The following is a 17,603-nucleotide window of genomic DNA, read 5'->3' on the forward strand; positions in this document are numbered from 1 at the left end:
CAGGGAAAATGGCATGAAAACTGCTGGGTTAACAGAAGCAGATGTAATAACTACGTCTTGGCTTGAAATGTGCACAAAATGGGAGTAGAAACGTGCTAATGATTTATTTTCTGTCTTTTACCTTTCAAGTTTGTTAAAAAAAAAATAATTAAAAAAAATAGTGTAGGGGCCGTGTATCATTCAGATCTGAATCCAAAGCCACTCATGGTCCATTATTACAGTGAAATTCAAACTTTAATAGATGCTCTGTGAGAGCAGAGATGTGTGCCAAACCGAACACTCACTGTACAGCTTCCCTTGGTTTTCCAGGGGCTCTTTAGCTGAACAGTAACTGTTCTCAACTGCAATCAGATGGGCTCAGGAGGGCAGAAATCTTGCAAGAAAAGCTGATAAGTTGGTACCTTCTGCAAGGTAACTGAATGATCTTTCAGTGTTTTCCTGATTTGGTGTTGAACTACAAATTAATTGTTAAATTCAGGAGATTTTAGGGTAAACAAAATCTGTAGGGAGGCTGTGAAAGTGTGCTTCAATATAAAATAATGTTACCAATGGTAATGTTTAAATAAAACCCAACCTCTAATCAAATACCCATAACTATTAGATTAAGAAAAATTATGGGGCTGGAAAGGGATAATAACTAAGAAGTTCTTGCATATAGTTCCAAAATACGGATTAATGTTTTCCCCCACAGCCACAAGAGCTAGAAACCTCGGGTTTTTTTAGAAAACTAGTTTAGATTTGAGTAATGAAAGGGTCCACAGACACCCCTGGGAGGCTCACAGTAGCATGGTTAGTGCTGTCAGTTCTTTACCCAGTAAACACAACTCTTCTGCCCTCAGAATAGCTGGTGAAGAAGGGAAATAAGAGGGAGGGAAGCTTTGGATTTTTCCCTCATTTAATTTTCTTTTCTTTCTCTTCTCTTCTCTTCTCTTCTCTTCTCTTCTCTTCTCTTCTCTTCTCTTCTCTTCTCTTCTCTTCTCTTCTCTTCTCTTCTCTTCTCTTCTCTTCTCTTCTCTTCCCTCTATTACATATTATTATATATTATCATATTATATTCCTTATATATCCTTACATTTTTTTCTACATGTTGTGGAGAACCTTCAGAAACATGGGCACTGTTTGGATTGCCTTTGTCAAGGCAACAAAGCATTTCAGTATTACATCCAAAAGGCTCAATTTGGGCAAGATTTCCAAAAGACTGTTAAAATGTGGGTTGGGGAAGGGGCAGGAAGTCTTGTCCCCCATTTAATATAGCCCCACACACAGCTGGGAGAGTGTGGTTGGGGAAGCTGAGCAGACAGTGCTTGGGGAACACCGTGCACCATGACGAGATCCCTACACTCTGACCACCAAGAACTTGATTCCCTCCCACCCTGGTGCCATCACACAAAGCCACAGCTTTAATGCTCTTGCATTGCACTTACTGCAGCTCTAGTGACCACAGCTCAGCATCTTCATCCCTCAATGTACCATTTTGGAGACTCCAGCCATTCCCTATTCCTGTTTAAACTGTTAATGGATACTTTTTCTCTTCTGCTTAGTGCATTATGGAGATTTTTTTCACATACTTAGTGGCAAGCTTTATTTAAGGCACCCATATGTTATTTTAAACTCTATTCAGATTTATTTATTTATTTATTAATCTTAGAAAGTAGGAGGGAGGAGCTTCACATCCTACAGAAACATTTATTTTGAGATTATGTCTGGAATAAGCTTGTTTTAGACCAGATGTGTATGGACAATATTCTTCTGAAGCATGTTCTCAAACCCTCTTTGCACTTTTCAAGTAAAATTGGCTCATGTATTTTTGGAAGAGTGCAAACAGTGCAATGTCAGATTTCAGATACTGGTATTAATATATTTAACCATTTAGCATCTTGTAATTGGGTCAATCAAAAGTAATTTCCCCAAGTAATACAGACAAGACCCAAAGGATGATGAAATAATTCTGAAATGTCAATCTTTCAAGATTCATATATGTTCTAATGACGTTACAGAAATTCCAAGTTTCTCCATTTGGAAGTAACAATAATACCACCAAGTACAGGCAAATTTTTAAGGCAAGAACTAACTAAGTTATTTGCTCTATTCTATTTTGGACTAAATCTTCCCATTTTCAAGCTAAAATGATTCCAAAATATTGTTATAACTAACCTTGCAAGGAGTAAGTGCAGTGACTAGTTCCCCAAACACATAATTTTCTTTGTATCCTGGTTTTTCATACTTAAGAACATGACAAAATCTGCCCTTGATGCTCTCTTATGCTGAAACAAGGATTATTTTTTTTTCCTTTTTTTCCTTTCCTAAGAATATCACTAGGTAATTCAGCCTACAGCTATTCATTAGACTTTTAAACCACAAATATATTGAACCAATACAAGAGCATTACCGTCCACAGACGATGATAATGCCCTATTCTGTGTAGCTGCCAAGAATAATGTTTGTTTTACCTTTGCTATTCTAACACCTCCTAAAATAAATGAAATGATTGCACAGCTTTTTCGTAAGCAGCTTGGAAGCAGCAGTGCAACCTTGGCAGGGCTTGAATCTGGTAGGTGGCAGATGAGTGGTCTTTCCCTGCTTTGTGCTCAGCAGGATGCTGGGAAGATTTAAATTTACTTCTGAAAATACATAAATACAACTGAACAGAACAAAGAGATAGCAGAAATCACAGTCAAATAAAAGGATTTTATTCTTTACAGTGCCAAATGGTCGCACTGCTACAAACAGCAGAAAAGGAATTGACCCCTCAAGTGCACTTTTGAGTTCAGAGCCAAGATTGGAATCTGGGTCAATGCACTTCTAAAACACTACCCCAAGCCCATCCAGGTATTTTCTCTCCAACCCTTATGCTTTCCTCTATTTTCATGTTCAAACTATGACTGCTTGTAATACCTTCTTCCTTTTGATTTCATAGAATTTGAGGGGGAAAAAAATAAGAAAAATCAGGAATGCCCCATACCCCTTTTTCTCAGAGCTTATTTACCTTTCTTCTGGGTGTTGTTCTAGTCTGGACTCTGATGACACAGAATTTTAATCTTTAGGTGTTAATTCAAAGACCCACAGAACAGGGGCACAGGCTTGACCCCAATGAATTTGTGATGGGTGAGAAATTCCTGCTCAGGCTCAGCCAACAAATGCCAAACACTGATGTAGCCTGATCAAGCCAGCTCACATGCCTGGTCTCATGGGCAAAATATTAGGAAGGAGGAAGAAACAAGAATACCACGTTCCTTATGGCCATGGGATGTGCACCTTTAGAAGAGACAGTGTGAGGTGGGAATTAAACTCCTTTGCTATTCTCCCAAGAAAAGAAGTTTGCTAATTTAATCAAAGTTCCTGTTGGGTGCAGACTGTTGGCTTTGCTGTCACAGTGCAGTGCTGACATGCAGTGCTATGGCACTGAGGAAGTAGTTGCACTACCAGGGGACTACAAAGTCAACATACATAAGTGAGGCCAGGTTCCTTACTATGCGAAGTAAAAGAAGATCTAGAAAGATGAAGCAACAAGGCATTAGCACAATGAATCTATATTCACAGCTTAATTATGTATCAACAGTGAGTGCTCTCGTAATTGGGCTGAGCTGTTGCTCAAACTTGTGTAAAACTGGGATGCAGGTTATGAGAAGTGGAAAATACTTCAAACAGTGGCCATAACATCAGCATAGAATGGGAATATCAGCTTCTATCTCATTACTCTGCCTTGGGTAGCCTGTATCTCACTGGTGCTTATGCTTGAGCAGCCACAGCTGCATCAGAGGCTCTGTGCTGGATTCTGAGGTGACGTGTTTGGTGTTGACCTGGTCACATTGGCCCTCTCAGCCATGGTCTTTAGCTTCAGTTACTAAAATGCCTAAAGGCTAAATTTCCCAATTCAGTCACAGGGGGCTTCTCAGCGCATCCAGGAAATAACAGACTTCCCAAGTCACCCCATATACGGGCTATCCAGAAAATTACTTGGTATTTATATTTGTCTGTTGCTCCAAAACTGAACTTCAGTGTTGTATGTGGACACAGCTGAAGCTAAGTGACTGCTGGACTCTCAAAATACTTGACCACCCACTCTCTCCCTGCCCTTCACAGACACTGAGGTGTCACTACCAAAACTGAGAGGAAAATGGTATTTAAGCATCATCATTTGACTCATTGTGGTACAGGACATAGAACGACCTGTGGTCTTTGTACACTCTCTGTACCTAGCAAAGAGCATTTGAGGTGTTGCCATTCAAAGTTGGAAAGAACTGATACAAGATCTCTATGGTGATGCTATTAACCAAACCAAGAGTAAAAGCACTGGCCACCTCCAGGGGCTCAGATCCTGGAGCAATTTGGCCACAGTGAAGCATGAGCTCCAAATTCCTTGTTTGTGGAAACCATACAAACTAGAGGTCCTGGGGGCATTCAGCCTTAGCAATGCCTCTCAGACAAGGCCTGCTGAGTGGCACCACACGTTTGCACGTAGTTCAGGCTAGTTCTGTTTGTGTTGTAGCTATAAACTGCAACTCTCATTATTTTAATGTATTATTTGTGATATCAAACCACCTAGGAGCTTTTGTGACGGACGCAGTGGTGCATGGATGGATGCACTCTTGCACTGATGCACTTGGCAAAACAAAGTCTGTGCCAATAGCTAATGGGTGCAGAAGAAAACTCATTTGGAAGAGTTAAATGATTTATTTTAAAACTCTGTTATGGTTACCTTCCTTATAACACCGCCACCTCATAACAACACCTTAGATGCCTGGGATAGTGTTATGATGAGAGCAAACTAAAGTATATTTATAACAAGAATAGGTCAATGGTCCAGAGAGTAGTTTCCTATTATGGGAGGGATAAAATAACTGAAATCAATAAATCTCCAGATCATAAATGTAGCTGCAGTCTGGGCAAGGTTGAGAAAATTATTAGCAGAGCCTCATGATGTCTGGATATTGTAGCTTGTAAATTTATACATACATATGTGTGTGGTTATGTACACGCTTGCTATTCATCCCCCACAGAATTCACTGAAATGCTAAGAGGAATGTGCATTTGGTGTTCCTTTCAGTTCTGGTAAGGGGAAAAAAAAAAGAAAAGAAAAGAACAAAAGAAAAAAGAAAAAGCAAAAAATAAGAAATGAAAAGGAAGGAAAAAGAAAGAAGAAAAAAAAAAGAAAAAACCCAATAAAAATAAAAAAGAAAAGGAAAAAAGGAGGGGCCTGGAAAGGGAAAAGTAAAGGGAAAGGGAAGAACAAAGGGAAAAGAAAAGGGAAATGGAAAGAGGCAGGGGGAAGACAAAAAAAATTCCTAGATAATGCACACAGCTTGACTGCTTTGGGCTTTCAAGTCATGATGATTTTTTTCATGTAACTGACTGTACAGAGGGATGACAAAATGACTGGATGTACTAGCCAGAGATCTGCATGTTTTGAGGTCCATAAAGTGTTGTGTCTTGTTTAAAATAATACATTGACTGTCCTTAACAATTTCAATCATGTACATCTTTGTTGTGAGCTATCACCTCTTCTCATAATTTCCTAAATCTTATAAAAACAAAAGGACTTTATCTCTTCAAACTTCAGCTCTCTAAAAGTCTGTTGTTTAAGTTTAATTAATTCCTTTAGGCTCCCATTGTTATCTGCTAAGTGAAGAGGTAGCTCCCAGGAGTGTGTGGTCTCAAGGGTCTGCAATCGTTTTCTCCCTAGAGGTGTCTGTTTCTTCCCATACTGATTACACAAGCAGCCTTAGATGTAGTTATCAGTCTCCTTTGATATTAGATAGGATAAATTTCACCTACTGAGCCTAAATGGCTTCCTGTTTTGACATTATAATAATAAATAAGATTTTCAGATTCTGATAAGTATGTGAAGCATAACTGAAATACCTTTCAGTTCATGCTTTAGTTAACATCAGTCTCTAGGTGTTGTCTGTCCAGCTGCTACTCAGTGATATGGCTGGGGAAAAAACTAATAGTTCCAGATAATAGAGCAATTAAAAAATATGTGTGTGAGCAGTGTCTTCCACAGGTTCGTTGGTGCATTTTCTAGAGATGAGCTCAATCTCAGTCTTGACTGTACCCAAATACTCACTAATCTGAGAAAAGTATGAGTCTTGTATTCAGATGTGAGCTTTGCCCCCCAGGCAGCTCCAAGATTGAACTGATTAGGCTTTCAAAAGACATGACTGGTTTGGAAATCTTTAAAAAAAAAATAAAGGAAAAACTCTGGAGAAAGTCATGACACTCTCCTGTAGCTGGTGATTCGAAGGCCATAGTCACCTATGTTTTTATTGATTTTGCTTTTGCTAACCCCATTATTGTGCTCCTTTCTGGTTTAGATTAAAAAGTTGTTCTGCAGGAGCGGAAATAACGAAGCCTTGTTTCTGATGCATCATATCTAACACACCCACACACCCTCTCTGCAGCATTAACAGCTACCCTCATCTTCCTACTCCTCTTGCTGGTGTCCACTGCTGCATTTTCCACAGTCCTCTATAACCCAGGGATGTTTCCCTGTAATTCTGTTAAATCTTTCCTACATGCCCATGCCCCTAGCTCTGACAATACTTCCAGGACTTCCCCTTGCCCCTGGCTGCAGCTGTTCCCAGCACCCAGAGTGCCATCCCCCTGCCTCACCCCCAGCCTTACCAAGCCTGAGGGGATGGGGCAACAGAGTCCCTGCCTTTCCCAGAGCTGTTAGAGGAGACAAGCAGTCGTGCCTTTTCTTTTACCTGTTTGCCAATGCAAACTGGCCTGTGTATTCAGAAGGCAGGTGATGAACAGGCAGATGGAGAAGCCCCACCAGTGGTTCTCTTTTCATTGTGACAGATATTGCCCTTCAAAACAAGACCACAGTACAGCAAAAAGTATTACCATGGGAAGAAGATATTGGGGGCAGCATTTCATAAACATGAAATATGCTTTCCTGTTTGCAGGATAATATTTGTTATAAAAAAATGTTTAAAAGATCAATGATTTTTAAAAAGGCTTTAGGTATTTGTCCTAACAAACTGTTAGCAGTTATAAATAAAGAATGTGTTAAAACTCTTGCCAATTATCCCAACCAATGTGAAACTGTGTATGAGCCTGGAGAGCCAAGAATTTCTCTAACTGAGGCATTTTAAAAGAACTTGGTTTAACAAGGGTATAGAAGAAAGCATGGAAAAGGAGCCAGAAAACTTATGAGTAAATGAAATACCTCAATGTTCAGAGCCTAAGTTGGTGTTTTTAGGAGCTGTCAGAAGATTTATTAAGTCTTTTAACTTTACTACATGCAACAGAGAAATTTAAAAATTATAGACCAAATCAGAGGCTGTAGGGCACTTAGGAGAACCAGAGGGCTGCAGAAATTGCCTGGTGTTGATCAGCCAGGTCTAAGAGAATCAAGGTTTACCTTAGGACAGCTGTGGGACTTCTCCAAATGGAAGCAATGAGCTCAAAGAAATTATTGCACTGTAGAAACCTGGGTCCTGTCCATCCCTACCTGTGAGGGGCTGCAGCAATGTCAGCAAAGAGGATGGTTCAGGTCCCAGGAAAAGGGAAATAAGAAGAAATAGGCTGTGATCTTTTTAAGATATGTCAGTGGCGTGGCCAAACACTTCCAGTAAGTGAGGAGCTGGCAAAAACAGCTTCTTATGTCAGCTGGATACAAACCATGTGTGACACTCCTGTCCCAGGAAGAACCTTACCAGGGCCTCATATGCACAAGAAATGGAATATGTTTTCCGTTTGAAAGAAACACTGGGAGAGTTTGAAAGGCCACCAAAACCATTAGGAAAACCGAAGGATGCAAATGGCAGGACACTCAGAAACAAAGAGGAAAAAGGATTTAAAAAAAGTTGAATGGTAGTGCAGCATAGCAGAAAAAAAGAAAGTGCTGTAGAAAGTACAGAAGAGAAATGTATTTGAGACAACTGAGCATTGACACAAAAGGACCATGAAATCTCAGTGGGCTAGCAATGGCATCTATAACAGACAGGCAAAAATCAAAAGGAACTAAGAGAAGGTCATTAAGAATGTAAAAGAAAATGAAAGAATTATGGCTGAAAAGTATAGAATAAGGGGCATATCCTCATGAATCTATAGACCAGGTTTAAAAAACAATTACAGTTTCTTGTCTTTGCCAGGAAAATCTAACTGAAGGTGGCAGCTATCCTGAATAGTGCAAGACATTCCCACAAATCCACATTTAGGTGGCAGATAAAAGAAAAAGGAAAAAAGAAAAAGCTCAGCTCAGAGAGAAGAGCTGTGTGGAACAGAAAATTAAAAGCATCAAAATTAAATGTATTGTCCTTTTGCATGAAGTGAAAAATCAATGGAGATGTAAATTATGCAGATGACCAAGCAGTGACCATGGAGCTGGCCAATAAAAAGTTATGTTAGCCTTTTAAACAAATATATAATAAATGTTAAAAGTGGATAAGTCTGTTTCATCAGAGGTAGGTAGTGTTATTTATCTACGTAAGTCAACAGATGAAAGAGGGAATATTTTCTATGAAATAACACAGCATCAGACAAGCAGAAGGTGTTTTGTGCAGGTATTAGCATTCTTGCATTCAAGTATTCCCTGGCTGTGGCTCTGTGTGTGGTTATTTCTTCCAGGAGAGCCTGCCACGGTGCTTGGCTGCCTGGCAGGATGCTGTTTTGTGGGGTGAGAAGATGAGGTAACTTTCTGGGCATACAGACACACTGGCATAACACTATGAGGGCAGATATGGATGCTGTCATCCTGTGGGACACATGCTGACATGCTGGGACAATGTTAGATACGTATTTCTGGGATGGAGGTGGCACCCAAATGCCCTGATGCTGCCCTAGGAGGCGCTGAAACCTCCTCCCAGCATTCCTAATAGGTTGCACAAATATTGCTCCAGGTGAGCGTGAGAGCCAGGATGGTGCAAATGGTCTTCAGCTGGTCTCCAAGACCATGGCTGTAGGTTCCATGGGAGGTCACTGTGGGCACAGCTATTAAAACTTTTTCCTGCAAGCCAGGGTATACTTCCAGTGCAGGAGCACAGCCCATGAGGATCCTGGCAATTCTTGGGCAAAATTAGTAATTATCCCCCTACTGAATTATCCCCTAATCTATTAAGCTTAATCCTTTTATTACTAAGTAATATTGAACACCCAAGGAAGCAGGTAGCATTCAGCCTGTTCCATGGGTTGTAGCAATTTTGTAAGGATATGAAGTAGGAGCTTTTCTAAGTTAATCCCCTCTACTGTCATTAAGGAATGTGTCCTGGGCAGAAAGAGGGTCAAAAGAGAGACCTTTCTGGTTCTGGAGAGAAGCTACATTATGTTGAGTTTGACCAGATTTTCTTACTGCATCATGACTCAGACTGTCTCCAGACTTCTCCCTTCCAGCCCCCTTTTCCTTTTTTCACACTCAGAATGGTACCTATGCACTGCTTTTTACATCACCTGCTTTCACAGTGGTATCTGATAGTAAACTTGAGAGTACTTCTAGCGGACTAACGTGACAAGCAGGCACCATCCAGTCATGTTCACCTCGTAGTGAGATCAACGCCCTGGTTGGGAGTGTAGGATTTCCTTAACATGCTATGGAGTGTTTTCCACAGGCGACGTGCCATAAAATGAAATGCTGCAGAAAGTGCTCCATCCTGACATTTCATGAGTGCCAGTTTTATCTTAAGACTATTACTTTGCCTGGACAAAAGATGTTTTGTGCAGGGGGTGTCAGGTCTGCTCCCCACAGCCCCAGCAGCTGAGCCAGCCTTTCTCCATGGGTGTGATACACCTGCATCTCCTGCTGGCCTACCTTAATGTAGTCCTCCCTCAAATTTTATTCCATTTTAATGCACTTTCTATAATCTGCATCACATCTAGGCTTTTAGTTAATTTAAAAAAAAATTACTCGCATTTTTCCTTGTAAACTCACATAAAAAGGCTATAGGTAGTTCAACCAAAGGCAGTAAAAAATGTGGAAGAAGCAGAATTCAGATATTGTTTGTCAGAATTATTGATGATATCCATGGCATACTATTGATAAGCTATTATAAATTATGGTTTTACTGGTTTTGTTATAAGACCCAGAGGCCTTAGTCAGAACTGGAATACTGCCTTTTGTAAGTATATATAAATGTATATATACATATATATCTTATGCACAAATAAAAATACAGAAAGGCATGAATCTAGTCTTCCAACAAGACTGAAAGCAGTTAAAGCTCTCAAGTCTTCCACTTGGCTTTATACAAGTGTGTTTTTAAGAAAATCAAGGCAAAGAGGAGTCTTTGAAGGAGACAGAGGACTGGAGAAAGAGAAAGGAATAAGTAACCATCATATACAGATCACAGAGCCTGGAGAAGTAAGCATGAAAAATTACTAGATTGACTCTTGAGGTACTTAAACCCAACAAATACTGAACCTTTTAGAGCAATTTAACTACCCAGATCATTATTTAGTAAAAAATATAGCCAAAGTGTGCATAATCAAAGAGTTCTCTAAATTGCATGGAGACAGCTTTATGGTGTTTGGCTTATACATCAGAGCACTGGCCTTTCGCCTATAGATGCATTTGAGACATTTGGCAAAATAAATAACAAATAATAAATACTCGAGCATTTGATGTAGAGTTTTATAAAACCTTGCCTCAAAATTAGTTCAGAATTGCCTGGGATAGGAGGGACAGCTTTCAAAATAGTCATGAAAGAATTCAAAAATATTTACAGTTCTTTGCTTTAAAACAACATCATCTGGAAAGGGGGAAACCTGGAAAGTGTTAATACTACACAAGGCTGGATGTGGCCATGGTGTGGGCAAGGGGGTTGCAGAGGAACTTGGCTGGTCCCCAGCACCCTGACATGGGTGTGCTGTGCTAAGTAGTGCTGGAGGAGGCGCCCAAAAGGAGGTGGGGAGGGCTACCTTAGCTCCTACGGTAGACTCAGGCTGGCTAAAAGTCTTTTGAGAATGAACTAATTAAAACGGTGCTTCTAGCACAGCCAGGCAGCAAAGTCAGCTGGTGTGGAAACTGGCCTCCTAAGTTATATATGGAGAGATCTCATGCTCTCCTTGGAACTGCAGCCTGATCTCTCATGTGCATTTCTAGGACTTCTGTCAAACAAATGTGCTGCGTGCACCAGAGGCACCAGAGGAGAGCAGCAAAAGAGACTGAGGTAAGATTGAGACATGTTGGTGCATCCCCTGTGCTTAACACCTGAAACATGGAATCAGACAAGGTGGTTTGGAAGATGTGGCCACATGATAACTGCACTGGGGGTACACTGTAGGGCTGTGGGTGAGACAAGGGGTCAAAATCTAACTAGGAAACTTTAAGGTGAAAATAAAGGCAGTTTCTTAACTATGAAGTCTGTAAAGGCAGTCTTAGAAAATATTGATGGAGTTCCTCGTTGGAGAGTACTTGAACAAGAGATGGCAGAAGCAAACTAACTTGTTGGAGACACTCAGTACTGCTGTGATGTCCTGATAGATCACTCATATTCCTGTCTTATTTCTGTGTGCTAAGAACTGCAACCTTGGTAATTATGCACTCGTTTGAAAGAGAAAGCAAAATACTGGTCTCATCCTTCAAATGCTGTTGAGATGGCAGCTTAGGCACATTCAGTTTCAACATTTTGATGATGCTGATGTGCATCTGGGGCAAAGAATGTGATGGTGTAAATAATGAGACCAGTACATCCATTTTATACTGGTAAGGGTGTGCTTGTGTGCTCGCTTGGGGAGATGAGGGGAGGCGGATTTTCTGGCTTGTGTAAATTTGGCTGCATGCCTCATGCTCACACATGCAGATCATCACAGATTGATGCTTAGATCCTACTCTGGCTTATTTAGAAATGTTTCCACTTATGCAATTTATTTTTTTTTTTTAATATTGAAATTACAATAATTTGCTATTTTTTCCATCTTCAGTCTTTTTCTTCTTTTCTTTTTTTTTTTGGGGGGTGGGGTGTATGTAGACTGTTTGACTAAAAATAAAAAAGAGAGAAGACAGATAAAATAGTGATGATTAGCACATCCAAGGCTTAGCTCATTTGTGAGCACATACATTCCCTACCAGACAGACAGCTTCAGAGGCAAGGTCAGTGCTGACTCCCTTTAACAGCAGCTCAGCATCTTGCTGCTACCTACCCCAGGTTGGTTGTCCCCACAGAGGCCCTACAAAGTAGCTCAGTGTCAGGATTATGTTGCCTTCAGGAAAGAGCTCTCTTTCCCATGCTGGTGCTCAAGGCTGACTTCTAAAAGAGGGTCAGGGAAGAGCTCTCCTTCCATCCCATCCCTCCACTTGAGCTCAGGGAAATAAGGGGTTTGGGCTGTGCTCAAAGCCTGTCTGGGAGCCTGGGCATTTAGTGCTGTTTCTAGCTCCATTTCACCACTGGAGTGAGGAATGCAGGAGAGGTTTCTGCTGGGAGCCCTGGAGCAGAGAGCCTGGGCTTGCAGCCTGCCCTGCATTGAAAATCGTAGGGCTACACATAATGTGCAGGTTATTAAAGATTCTGCTTACTTTACAATGGTCTGTTAACAGCTCTAATGTCTTTAACATGTGCAGTCCATTGACTTTTAAGTAACATTTTATTGAAGTAACTGCCGTGGTTATTAGGCAGTAAGATTTACGCTTCATTTTCAGTCCTGAATCTGGAAATCTGGAAAAAAAAAACACACACACACACAAAAAAAAAAAAGCAGGGAGGAGGAGAAACAGAGGGATGACATCTATGAAGAGACAGGGAAGGTGCTGCTTGGGGCAGCTTTCACCGTGTACCCATGAGACAGTGTCCCTCTGTTTGGCAGGAAATGATTCCACCAAAGCTGAGGATGCTGACAGAAGAGATACGCAGAGCACCTTCCTCTTGGGATAGATCACTCATATTTCTGTCTTATTTCTGTGTGCTAAGAACTGCAACCTTGGTAATTATGCACTCGTTTGAAAGAGAAAGCAAAATACTGGTCTCATCCTTCAAATGCTGTTGAGATGGCAGCTTAGGCACATTCAGTTTCAACATTTTGATGATGCTGATGTGCATCTGGGGCAAAGAATGTGATGGTGTAAATAATGAGACCAGTACATCCATTTTATACTGGTAAGGGTGTGCTTGTGTGCTCGCTTGGGGAGATGAGGGGAGGCGGATTTTCTGGCTTGTGTAAATTTGGCTGCATGCCTCATGCTCACACATGCAGATCATCACAGATTGATGCTTAGATCCTACTCTGGCTTATTTAGAAATGTTTCCACTTATGCAATTTATTTTTTTTTTTAATATTGAAATTACAATAATTTGCTATTTTTTCCATCTTCAGTCTTTTTCTTCTTTTCTTTTTTTTTGGGGGGTGGGGTGTATGTAGACTGTTTGACTAAAAATAAAAAAGAGAGAAGACAGATAAAATAGTGATGATTAGCACATCCAAGGCTTAGCTCATTTGTGAGCACATACATTCCCTACCAGACAGACAGCTTCAGAGGCAAGGTCAGTGCTGACTCCCTTTAACAGCAGCTCAGCATCTTGCTGCTACCTACCCCAGGTTGGTTGTCCCCACAGAGGCCCTACAAAGTAGCTCAGTGTCAGGATTATGTTGCCTTCAGGAAAGAGCTCTCTTTCCCATGCTGGTGCTCAAGGCTGACTTCTAAAAGAGGGTCAGGGAAGAGCTCTCCTTCCATCCCATCCCTCCACTTGAGCTCAGGGAAATAAGGGGTTTGGGCTGTGCTCAAAGCCTGTCTGGGAGCCTGGGCATTTAGTGCTGTTTCTAGCTCCATTTCACCACTGGAGTGAGGAATGCAGGAGAGGTTTCTGCTGGGAGCCCTGGAGCAGAGAGCCTGGGCTTGCAGCCTGCCCTGCATTGAAAATCGTAGGGCTACACATAATGTGCAGGTTATTAAAGATTCTGCTTACTTTACAATGGTCTGTTAACAGCTCTAATGTCTTTAACATGTGCAGTCCATTGACTTTTAAGTAACATTTTATTGAAGTAACTGCCGTGGTTATTAGGCAGTAAGATTTACGCTTCATTTTCAGTCCTGAATCTGGAAATCTGGAAAAAAAAAACACACACACACACACAAAAAAAAAAAAGCAGGGAGGAGGAGAAACAGAGGGATGACATCTATGAAGAGACAGGGAAGGTGCTGCTTGGGGCAGCTTTCACCGTGTACCCATGAGACAGTGTCCCTCTGTTTGGCAGGAAATGATTCCACCAAAGCTGAGGATGCTGACAGAAGAGATACGCAGAGCACCTTCCTCTTGGTGGAAATTCAGTATGAGTTGGTTTCTTTTCCCTGTCAGAATGAAATAATATTTGCAGATGTGAACTGAGGGAGAGGTTTGTGGCACATTTACGTGGCAATGCGGTTTGCATTAAGGAACTGGCACTTGCCTTTTGATCATTGAAGAATTAACATACATCTTAAACCACCATAACCCATTGGTAGGGGTGGCAAGCAGGGTATTTGAATGCAGTGTTGCATGTTTCTACTGGCTGGGAGTTTTAAAGACTCACATCTTGCATCAATCTCTTTTTAATGTAAAATGAAATGTTTAAAGTAACTTGTTAAGCAGCGATGGTCAGAGATGTTTTTTCTATCTGGAATTTTATGAGGTGCATTTTTTCATTCCCTAAACTGCTTCTTTTAGTCTTGTCATTTTTCCGAGCCACCATTTAGAGCTGGCTGGTGAGCCCAAGAGCTGCGACCGCTCTCGCACAACTTTGTAAAACCAGAGATAAGACATTTTTGTACATTTATGGTAAAAGAGAGATTACAGCCTACTGGCTGGTCTTGGCCTACATTAGTTAATTTGTTTTCAGAGATGTAATCTCTTCTTTTTCATCCCATCACCCACGTCTGAACTGATGGAAGATGATTGTCTGTCATACTCCAGGCTTAAGTTACTAGCCTTTCAGCTGCACAGAGGCCTTGAGAAATGCACTAATATATTCACAACAGGAGGAAACTGCCAACAGAAACAGATCCTGAACTGGTTCCCAAACAGTATGACAAAAAAAGTCCACTCAGACCACACACAATCTCTCTGCTTTGCATGTGGGTCCCGTTGCACACACTTGCCTTGTCTTTGCTGTATAAACAGCAGACAACTGAACTCTTTACGTTGGTAAACAAAAACATCTCACATTTAATGAAATATTACATTGAACTCAGCACCTCAGAATTTGTCCAAGTAAAAACCCCCATTTCTCCTGAAGACGTTCTGTGCCTGTTGGAAAACACCACCCCATCCTCCTTTCAACAAAGTCCCCCAATTCCAGAGTGGATTGAGGCACCTGCACACATGCCACTTGCCTTAGGAAATATTTGATCTCAAGTTATTCCTATTTACATGACTGTGGCTGGCACAAAGTAAAACCAAAACAACTGTGTATTGAAGCTATAGAATGAGCCCAAATTGTTCTCTTTAAAGCAATGAATAAGTAGGCTGTTTATGAAAATAATGCTTTGATGGTGCCAGGCATTTAAGCCAGGCACACAGCTATTTGGAAGGAGAACTTTCCAGCACAGGGTGCTTTCTTCAGCAGCAGAAATAAAAATCCTGGGAAAGCAAAGTCAAATCTCTGTGGAAAGGGTTGGCACAAACCGTAAAAGTCTAGAGTCTGAAGTACCTGCGGAGCATCTTTCTTGTTTAGACTAACTGTGAAATTGCTCTGCCTTGTAACATGCAAAAAAAAGTTTATTATGGGCTGAAAATGCTTGGCTGTTCCAAATTCCCAGCCTAATATAAAGCCTCTATAGGGGACTTTTCCAGCACTGGATAATAGCCTAGCCCAACACCTTTAATAAAATCAAGGTGACAGACCATGAAAACATTTGCTTCAGCACTATAAGCAAATCTGATACTGTTGCTGAAAGATGCCTCGAGGCATCTGTACAAGTCTTCAAGAGAAGTGGCAGTGGTGGTAGCATGTGGGGGGGCTTCAGAGCAGCAAACCCAGAGAGCCTCACAGACAATGGCTGGACCTTTGAAATTTTAAACTGGCCACAAACACGAAGTGCTGGGCTCAAATCCTGTACCAAGATTATGGGGCAGAAACTGACATTTAAAGGCAATTTATTTTTTTTTCCCCATAAAAATTAAAGAGTGATTTTTAGTGCTCTATCATGTGAGAGATGTGGTTTCATAAATTAACACTGGGAGAACACGAAGGAGTCCAAGAAACAAGCATGAAATTATTTCACACAGCAGTTCACAGCTCACACTTCATCAAACCTAACGGTGCAAGTGTAAGATATGCAGCTTCACATCTAAGGGGAAAAAAACGAAGAAGAAGAAGAAAAAAGAGCAATACAGCTCACTTTTGTTACTTTCAAGTGCTGTTTACCATATAAACAACTAGAACTGGTTTTGTAAATCCCTGGACAGGAAGCTGGCAATAATAAACCTTAAGCTGAATTCAGAGTTCTTTGGGGACAGGAGAGTTCTGTTTAGTTAAGCTTTTGTTTTTGTGTTAAAATCTAGGTCAGGCTTATTTTAAACAGCTTCTTTATGTTTGTGTTTTGTTTTGGGTGTGTTTTTTTTCAAATCTATGCACCCAGCTTCAGAGCTCAGATATCTTACATAAGTTTTGCAGTCATAACGTACATAATACAAAGAGTTTTTAAAAAGAGCTCTTCCCAATTATGTTCTTTTAAGGTCATTTCAATGCATATCTGCCATCAGATAGTATCACAGCTGTGTCTGTATTATGTAGTTGAGATGAGACAGACCTGAGAAATTATACACTGAAGCATATGAAATGCAACATTAAAAATTGCTTCTAAAATACATTTTAATTTTAATCAAACTAGCAGCCAAACTTCCATTGCTTTTTGAATATGAGCTGGACACAACTTTTCCTACTTCCTATCCCAGCTGCTTGCAGAAGTCTGATACTGATGAGGTACGCTTTAAAAGAGAAGGTTTCTCGAGGGAAGCAAGGATGGTGCACTGTTGAAATGAGACTAGAATTGTAGTTTTGCTTAATCAAGCAGGCCTTGTATGCCCTATTCTTTTTTTTTTCTTTTTTTTTTCTTTCTTTTTTTTTTTTTCCTTCTCCAGTGAGACAAACAATTAAAACCCACATAGTTTTTTAGAAGGAAAAGAACAAAATAGTAATTTGGTGTGCCAAGTGCTAGACACGTACCATGTACTCTGCAGAAAGGAATATGAAAAATGCTAATGCAGAATGGCCTTTTTCATTTCATTATTCCAAGACTTGTTGCTGAAAAAAGGGTAGAAAACAAAAATATTTTAAAAGATCTAAAATGCAGCTGAACTTTCTGTCTGGAGGCCACGATAAACTTAAAATTCAACCATGTGTAGCAAAGCCCCGCAAGGCCTATAAACTCCTTAACTCCCTCTTAATCAGTTTTTTGGAAGTTTTAAGAACTGCTTAAGTCTCAGGCTGCTCCTCTGTGCAGAGATAATGTGTCCCAGACAGAAGGTAAATTGCAGTAGGTAGACTTCCTCATCAGGAGAGAAATTCATCATGTGACGTACCAATATTTCACATTTCTTTCCAGTTTCTGGAAAACCCCTTTTTTTATTCTTTGAGCACTAAGAGCAAGGTAATGAATGCATGCAGGAATGGTTGTGTTATGTTAAGGAACTGTGACAGTAACTGATCCCCTTTCAGTTTTGGTTTGAACAGCCCTGGATCATCTTCTT

Source organism: Chaetura pelagica, unplaced genomic scaffold (assembly GCF_000747805.2).
Source record: "Chaetura pelagica isolate M959 unplaced genomic scaffold, ChaPel_1.0 scaffold170, whole genome shotgun sequence".
In the NCBI taxonomy this organism is placed as follows: Eukaryota; Metazoa; Chordata; class Aves; order Apodiformes; family Apodidae; genus Chaetura; species Chaetura pelagica.